Genomic DNA, 8,380 nt, shown 5'->3' on the forward strand with positions numbered 1-8,380 from the left:
CTAAACCAATGAATTATGGTTTAGTTTTGTTTTTATATTTTCTTAGTTATTTTATTTATTTGCATTTCAGATGTTATCCTCCTTCCTGGTTTCCCCTCCACAAATGCTCTATCCCATCCCTCTCTTCCCTGCTTCTATGAGGGTTCTCCCCTACCCACGCATCCACTCCCACCTCACCTCACCGCCCTAGCATTCCTCCTGCTGGGCACTGACCTTCACAATACCAACAGTCTCCCCTCCCATTGGTAAAGGATAAGGTCATCCTCTTCTACATATGCAACTGGAGCCATGGATCTCTCCATGTGTATTCTTTTGTTTGTAGTTTACTCCCTGGGAGCTTTGGGGGCCTCTGGTTGGTTAATATTGTTGTTCTTCCTATGGAGTTCCAAACCTCTTCAGTTCCTTCAGTCCTTTCCTTAAGTTTTCGATTGGGTTTTGTTTTATAAATGGTTTCCACATAGTTATCTATCAGGATGATAATTGCTGTCTCTATTCTTCTTAAACTATGAAGCCTTCTAAAGATTGGCAGGTGTTAGATATTTGGAAATCTGTGTGTGGTTGCTTAATTCTAGAGTTTGAGTTTTGTTGATCATCTTTGTATAAAGCTTTATATAATTAAGTGCAATGAATTTCATGATATTTGCAGTTTTGTAAATACAGCCAAGTGGCCAATTAAAATTCTACAGAAGCACAACTTTCATCAAAGGGGTGCATGCAACATTTTCTGAGGTGCTAGGACATTTTCCACAAGGTAAGCAAAATGGCCTTCATATATACTTGACAGAAGAAGTAACCTTTTACACTTCTTGCTTAAATCTGTCCTAAGGGGATTTATTGGCCCTACCTCTTTGACATTTCTCTTACTCCTGTAATATAGTATCAGTGAGACAAACCAAAATGAATATCACCCTGGAATGATGTACTATGGCAGGCAAACATAAAGATGTTAATCAGCAATGTCTTCAGAAAATACATGTAAAAGGCAAAAGAGGGAGTTGTCAGATCTGAGTCATACTTCCCATGCTAACATTGGCTTATACTCTGCTCATTTAGGAAACTGAATCAAGAAGATTGTAAGTTTTCATACAGTGTCAGATTCATAATGAGACTCTGAATCAAACCAACAAGAGAGCATTACTTGTGCCAGCCTTTCCAAATTCAAAAAAATGCTAACAGGTTACAAGAGGGCTCTCACGTGAGGCTACCTGACACTAACTAAATATGCTATCTTTGAAGTACTCAGATAGTCACCATGTACTTATAGATTTTTTGTGGTGGTCTGTGGATCCTACTCCCAAAAGTATAGATGATCTCCATTGAAGAGAAGGAAGTGCAAAAGGAAGAAAGGGACAGAGGGAGAACGATTGGAAGGAAAGGAAGAAGGAAGCAGGGAAGTTTTTTCCAAAGTTTCCCTTTCTTTTTCTTTTCTTTCTGTGTTCAATTTCATTAAAGGCTGCTCATTTGAAAGGCTTGCCAAGGGAAACTGCTTTGTTGATGAAGTGCAAATAGAGTCTGAGTGAGAAATAGCCACAAGCTGGCCTGTGTTATTGAACAGAAAAGAGTATTTTTTAAACAGCCTGAGCAGAGTGTAACATAAGTACCATTAACGATTTAGCTTCTCCAGGAGTCAAAAAACAAAACAAACGAACAAACAAACAAACAAACAAAACACACACACACACACACACAAACCCTCATTATTTTAACAAGTTTTTTTTCAGCCAAGTCCTCAAGGGCATTATGAAAGGACAATAACTGATGTGTTTAATATGTAAGAGTACACTGTGCAAGAGAGCTGCCAGGTTCACCACCTGGGCAGAGTACAGAAAAATTAACACAAACTACACAACAGGAACCAATTTCATTTACTCTCCAACTTACCACACCTCTTCCTTTGGTCTCTGTTATATACCGATTTCATTAACTAACTTGTATATGTATGCTAATTAAATTAAAATCCATAAGTAATTATATATAAATATATTTTACTATTAAGCATATTGAAATAAAAGCATATTGTTCAGAGGGATAACTATACTAAAGAAGATGATGCTTTTGTTAGTGTTCTACTTATAAACAAAGAGAAATGCCATTAGGTGAGTTGATAACTGGTACCATTACTAGGAGGAGGTTAGAATAGGAATGGCCCTCAGAGACGTATAGATTTGGATGCCTGCTCACCAGGGAATGGAATGATAAGATTGGGAGATGTGACTCTGTTGGGAGAAATGTGTTATTGTGGGTGAGCTTTGAGGTTTCATAAGCCCATGCTGGTCTACTTCCTGACCCTTCTGCCTACAGATCAGGGAGTAAGATAAGTCTCTGGTGCCATGAGCACTGCTGTGCTCCCCACCATGATGGCAATCAAGTTCTGATGCTGTAAGTAAGACACAATTAAGTGCATGCTTTGTAATACAAGATTTGCCATGGTCTTTTTTTTTTCACTACAATAAAACAGTGACTAAGAACTATAATCATCGGGGGTTGGGGATTTGGCTCAGTGGTAGAGCGCTTGCCTAGCAAGCGCAAGGCCCTGGGTTCGATTCCCCAGCTCCGAAAAAAAAAAAAAAAAGAAATATAATCATCTTACCATGTACACATACATTGATGTAACACATTCTACCCTTTACATATATACAATCTTTATTTATCAATTAAGCCCAAACCCAAAAACCATCAAGGTCCACCATAAGTGTATTTGGCTATTAATATTATTATTATGAGAAATTGCAAGCAAATATACATTTTCACAGGCGTTATATTTTGATGGCATAGAAATACAACTGTAATTCATTAAGAAATCTTGTTATAGATCGTAGTGATTAAGACTTTTGTATATATATATAATCATTATTAATTCTTACACTTATATGTGAATACTTCAAATTTCCAAACTATTGTAATATGTGATATTCATTTATACATCATTTCAAACTTAATAACTAGTATAAAATGATAAATTGTTTGATTTGTCTTTTACCAGAATATTGATTTATAATGTACAATATGAATCATTTACTTTTAGTAATTTGCATTTGAAAACTGATGACAAGAAGATAAGCTATTACCCATTAATTTACATAAATAATAATTTTGATTTATTTACATATCAACTTTAATCAGTTCTTTAAAATGTAACTAAAACAAGGGAAAATGCCTTTATATAGGTTACAGAAAAAGCCTATCTGGTGTAAGATGTTCAAAGCATCAATTCCTACTTACCAGAAACTCAACAACTATTGTACTCATCAGTGGCAATGCCTAAGATGCCAATTGTTTAGAACTGGAATTTCTGTCATGCACAACCATGTAGGGAAGTCGCAGGTAACTCTTTAAACAAGTATATTTCGGGACAGTGAGATGGCTCAATGAGGAATGGCACTTGCCACCGAGCAAGACAACCAATGTATAATTCCTCAAACGTACATGATATAGGGAAATAACCAATCTGCACAAGTTGTTCTCTGACCTCCATAAGCAAGACATGTTTGAACAACTGCACACATACAAACATGGATGCTCACAAACACAAACAAACTAAAATATGACAATTAAGCCTACACTTAAATCTATCATTCCTATTTGTATTTGAAACGGCACCTACACACTGTCGTTGTCATCGGGGATGCTTAAGTTCTGTGATACCGCTTTCTGTATAGTCACAAAGTTCAGCATGCATAGTGCAGTTTCTATCTAAACACTAAGAAGTGAATATTTGCTTATAAAGGATAATTATTTGACTTCGTTTGAACCTGAGGAGTTCCTTTATCAGTTTCTGTGAGTTTACATGTTCATAAGTCCTGATAAGTCTAGAAGAATTTTTTTCCTTGGAGCCATCCACCACATATGATTCTTACAATGGTTTGCTTCCTGTTCAGAATAGATCCTTGATTTCTGAGTGGAAAGGATGACAATTCCCCATACAATAGAGTACTTAGATACAAAGTACTTAGAGACTTAAAAATCTAGATACAAAGCAAGCAAACAAATAATTAATCTCATCTAAAAGTCCTGTAGAGATTTACACATAAAATTCTCAAGAGGAGAAACTCCTATGACTGTCAAACACTTAAGGAAATGTTCAACTTCCTTAGCCATCATAGAAATGCTTCACTCCTTCTTTAAAAGGGGAACAAGAATACCCTTGGCAGGGAAGAGAGAGGCAAAGATTAAAACAGAGACTGAAGGAACACCCATTCAGAGCCTGCCCCACATGTGGCCCATACATATACAGCCACCCAATTAGACAAGATGGATGAAGCAAAGAAGTGCAGACCGACAGGAGCCGGATGTAGATCGCTCCTGAGAGACACAGCCAGAATACAGCAAATACAGAGGCGAATGCCAGCTGCAAACCACTGAACTGAGAATAGGACCCCGTTGATGGAATCAGAGAAAGAACTGGAAGAGCTTGAAGGGGCTCGAGACCCCATATGTACAACAATGCCAAGCAACCAGAGCTTCCAGGGACTAAGCCACTACCTAAAGACTATACATGGACTGACCCTGGACTCTGACCTCATAGGTAGCAGTGAATATCCTAGTAAGAGCACCAGTGGAAGGGGAATCCCTGGGTCCTGCTAAGACTGAACCCCCAGTGAACTAGACTGGTGGGGGGAGGGCGGCAATGGGGGGAGGGTTTGGGAGGGGAACACCCATAAGGAAGGGGAGGGGGGAGGGGGATGTTTGCCCGGATACCGGGAAAGGGAATAACACTCGAAATGTATATAAGAAATACTCAAGTTAATAAAAAAAAAAAAAAAGAAAGAAAAGAAATGCAAATCGAAACTACACTGAGATTTCATCCAACACCCATGAGAACCAAGGAGAACAGAACTCCATGGCTGGTGGGAGTGCAAACTTATATAGTAATTATGGAAATCAGCAGGCAGTTTCTAAGAATATTGGAATCGGTCTACCTCGAGATCCACCTATGTCACTGTTGGGCATATGCCCAAAGTACAGCTAACTCATCCTACCACAAGAACACTTATTCACCTGTGTTCATTGCAACTCTGTTCATAGTAGCAATGAATTGGAAACCAGCTTGGTCTCCTTCAACAGAAGACTAGATCAAGAAAGTGTGTTACATTTACACTAGAGTAATGTTCATCTTTTTAAACAGTGCTGACATCTTGAAATTTGCAAACAATGGCATGGTACCTCAATGAGGTACTCACACTCAGAAACGTAAGTATTGCATGTGTTTGCTTATCTGTGGATATTAACCATTAAATATATGATTAACAAGTTATAAGGGATTGTAAAATACCCAGGAAACTAGGCAAAGCTCATGTGAACTCACAGAGGCTGAAGCAGCAAGGACAGGGCCTACACAGGTCAGCACTCTGGTGCAGCTTTCAATTTAGTACTTTTCTGGCACTCCTGACTATAAATGTAACTTCTATTGGCCTGAAATAATTTATGTCTTGGAGGCTTACTGCTTCCCTGCTAACTTAGGCCTAGTCCTGGAAACTTCTAGCCTCCTCCGTACAATCAAATCTAGGCCTATGGTGTTTTTAACTTCTGAGGTACTTCTGGAAAGTCTTAACCCTTTCCACCTCTTTATCGACTCTGTCTGGCTTGTTCAACTCAGTTGTTCTGGCTCAAACTGCTCCAAGCTAACTGATTCATGCCGGCTTTGCTGAGCTTCTTGCTGTACTATTCTCCTTGATCTCAAACTAACTCTGGAAATATGTTCTAGTCTCTGGCTCTGCCTTATTCTCTGGCGTCACCTGCCTCTGCTGCATGAAGTGAATGGAACTGAATTCAACATCATTGAACTGCAGTGACTGAGTAAGTGAACTGACTTCCAGTCAGTCTCTTTCTCTCTCTCTCTCTCTCTCTCTCTCTCTCTCTCTCTCTCTCTCTCTGTCTCTCTCTCTCTCTCTGTCCTTCTCTCTCCCCTCTTTCTCATGCTCCACAGGGTGGCTCCCCTTTGCATAATGGCAGCGCTAAACTGATTCAGTGGGATGAAAGAAATAAAAAAGGAAGAAAGGAAGGAAGAAAGAAAGAAAGAAAGAGAAAAGAAAGAAAGAAAGAAAGGAAGGAAGAAAGAAAGGAAGAAAGAAAGCAAGCAGACAAGCTAGCAAGCAAGAATTTATGTGATTAAAAGGAAAAAGAGTTAGGGATGTCAGAGGAATTGGAGAGAAAGAAGTACAATGGATATAGTCAAAACAGATTGTATACTTCTACAAATGTCAAAATGACACATAAAGATACACTTAATACGTAAAAAAAAAACACAGAAAGACACCTTCATTGTACACAAAGAAAGTCAGAAAATTGAAGGAAACAAAAATATATCTAGAAAATGAAATTTCCTTTGGATAAAAGCTAAAGCAATGATGGCTTTTTCACACTTAGGGCACCTGACTTCCCCACCGTATTCCGGTAAAAGACACTGGGACACAACTGCGAATAGAACTCTCCAGAGCAATTGTTTTTTTTTTTTTCAGAAAGGCTGTAGTTCGACTGCTAGGCAAGCTCTAGAGCATAGTCCTTCACCCATGCAAAGATAGGCAGCACTAAACAGAGTCAGCGCGTTTAACAAAGAAAGAGCACATGGGAGGGAAAGTGGTAGGGAGACATGAGGAGTTAGAGAGAGTGCTGTTATACATTCTGTCAAAACACTTTATATGGCATATAGAATGCTCAGATTATAAAATAAATATATAAAAATGAATATCAAAGTGTGCTTCACAGTAAAGTGATAGGGTAAAATTAAGTATGTCATGTTTGTGCACTTTCTCAATCTTCCCAGCTACTGCAATGTAAATTCAAGCCACCTCAATTCAAGGCGAGCTTCTGTGTCATGTTTTGACCAGGTTGAGTGATTTAGAAACAGATTTTCTTTATGTTATTTTCCTTCCCTTTGTAAATAACAATGGTTCCAGCACACAGGAAGAGAATTCAAAGTGAGCATTAGACATAAAAGAAAAATATTTCTATTGTGAAAAATCCTTCATCATTATAGTTTACTCGTGTTGTTGTACTGAGGCTCTTATATCAGGAAATCCAATAGTCTAGAAAATAATACAAGTTTATAGCAACAAAAGTATTTCTTCTCTACAAGTACTCACTTTACTTTTTCAGTGATAGAATTGTTTTCCAACCATGTAGAGAACACACACATAAAGTCAGATAATCAAACACAAATCATTTTCATTGGTATTTGGTTGGACAGCACAGAGACTGTGAACTGCAGAACCATGAAAAAAGATGAATGGTGATATGGAAGCATATTAAAAATTAAGTATTTTTTATCTTTTATTGGATATTTTCTTTATTTACATTTCAAACTGTATCCCATTTCCTGGTTTCCCCTCTGGAAAATCCCTATCACATTCTCCTTCCCCCTACTTCTATGAGGGTGCACTCCCACCCACCCACTCCCTCCCTTCTTCCTGCCCCAGCATTCTTCAATTAAATATAAAAAATAATTTAGCTCAGAAAAATATCACCAATGATCAGACCAAAATGGGCTTTATAAAAATAATTCGAATTACTCAAATTTTCAGGGCTTATAAGAGAACCCAAAGCTTCAATGAATATTCAAGATTCTGAGTACACATACTAAACAATTAACCTTCATCAAATTTTATATTAAACAATTACTTCAAACACAGGTTTCACAGGTTTTTTTTAATTTATTTGTATTTTAATGAGATTTTGAACTTAGCCATGATGTTATTTTCTTTATCTTCTTTGGTAACTATTTTCTTAGTCTTGTTTTATAATATTTTTTGATTTCCCTTTATGAACCTACAAGAAACTGGCTCATCAGTTTCTTCTTGATATCTTTTTTACTTAAAACTCAGTTTTCTAAAGATGTGTTTCATTAGGTATAAATCATTATAAGGAAGAAAGAAAAAAATACTAAAATGTCCATCATCAATTCACAACTTATTGATACATGGTGAAAATATGCTCCATAGCATTGTTAGCTACTGTAATTAATCAAAATTGGCAAGCTTAGAAAAATTATATAATTGAATTCAATTAAATATTTTTTAAATTATGTGTGTCCTTGTCTGTCTGTCTGGATGTATATATGCATGAACATAACTGTCCGCTGTACCAACAAAGGATGTTGGGTTTGCCTGGAGCTGGAGTTACAGATGGTTGCAAGCCACCCGATTTGAGAACCAAACTTGAGTTGCAAAAGCAGCACTCACTCCTAATTACTGAGCCATCCCAGTATTATGCTACTTATAATAGTAATGTAATACATGAACAATTTTATGGTCTTCTATTTTGTACATGGTTGGTCTGAAGTAATGAAATACAGTATTGCCAAGACTACTACAATAGTAGTAGGGCAGTCAGCTGACTCCTACCTACCAGTTACATCCTCCCTGCCCCCCAGACAGCTATTATC

Source organism: Rattus norvegicus, chromosome 11, assembly GCF_036323735.1.
Source record: "Rattus norvegicus strain BN/NHsdMcwi chromosome 11, GRCr8, whole genome shotgun sequence".
In the NCBI taxonomy this organism is placed as follows: Eukaryota; Metazoa; Chordata; class Mammalia; order Rodentia; family Muridae; genus Rattus; species Rattus norvegicus.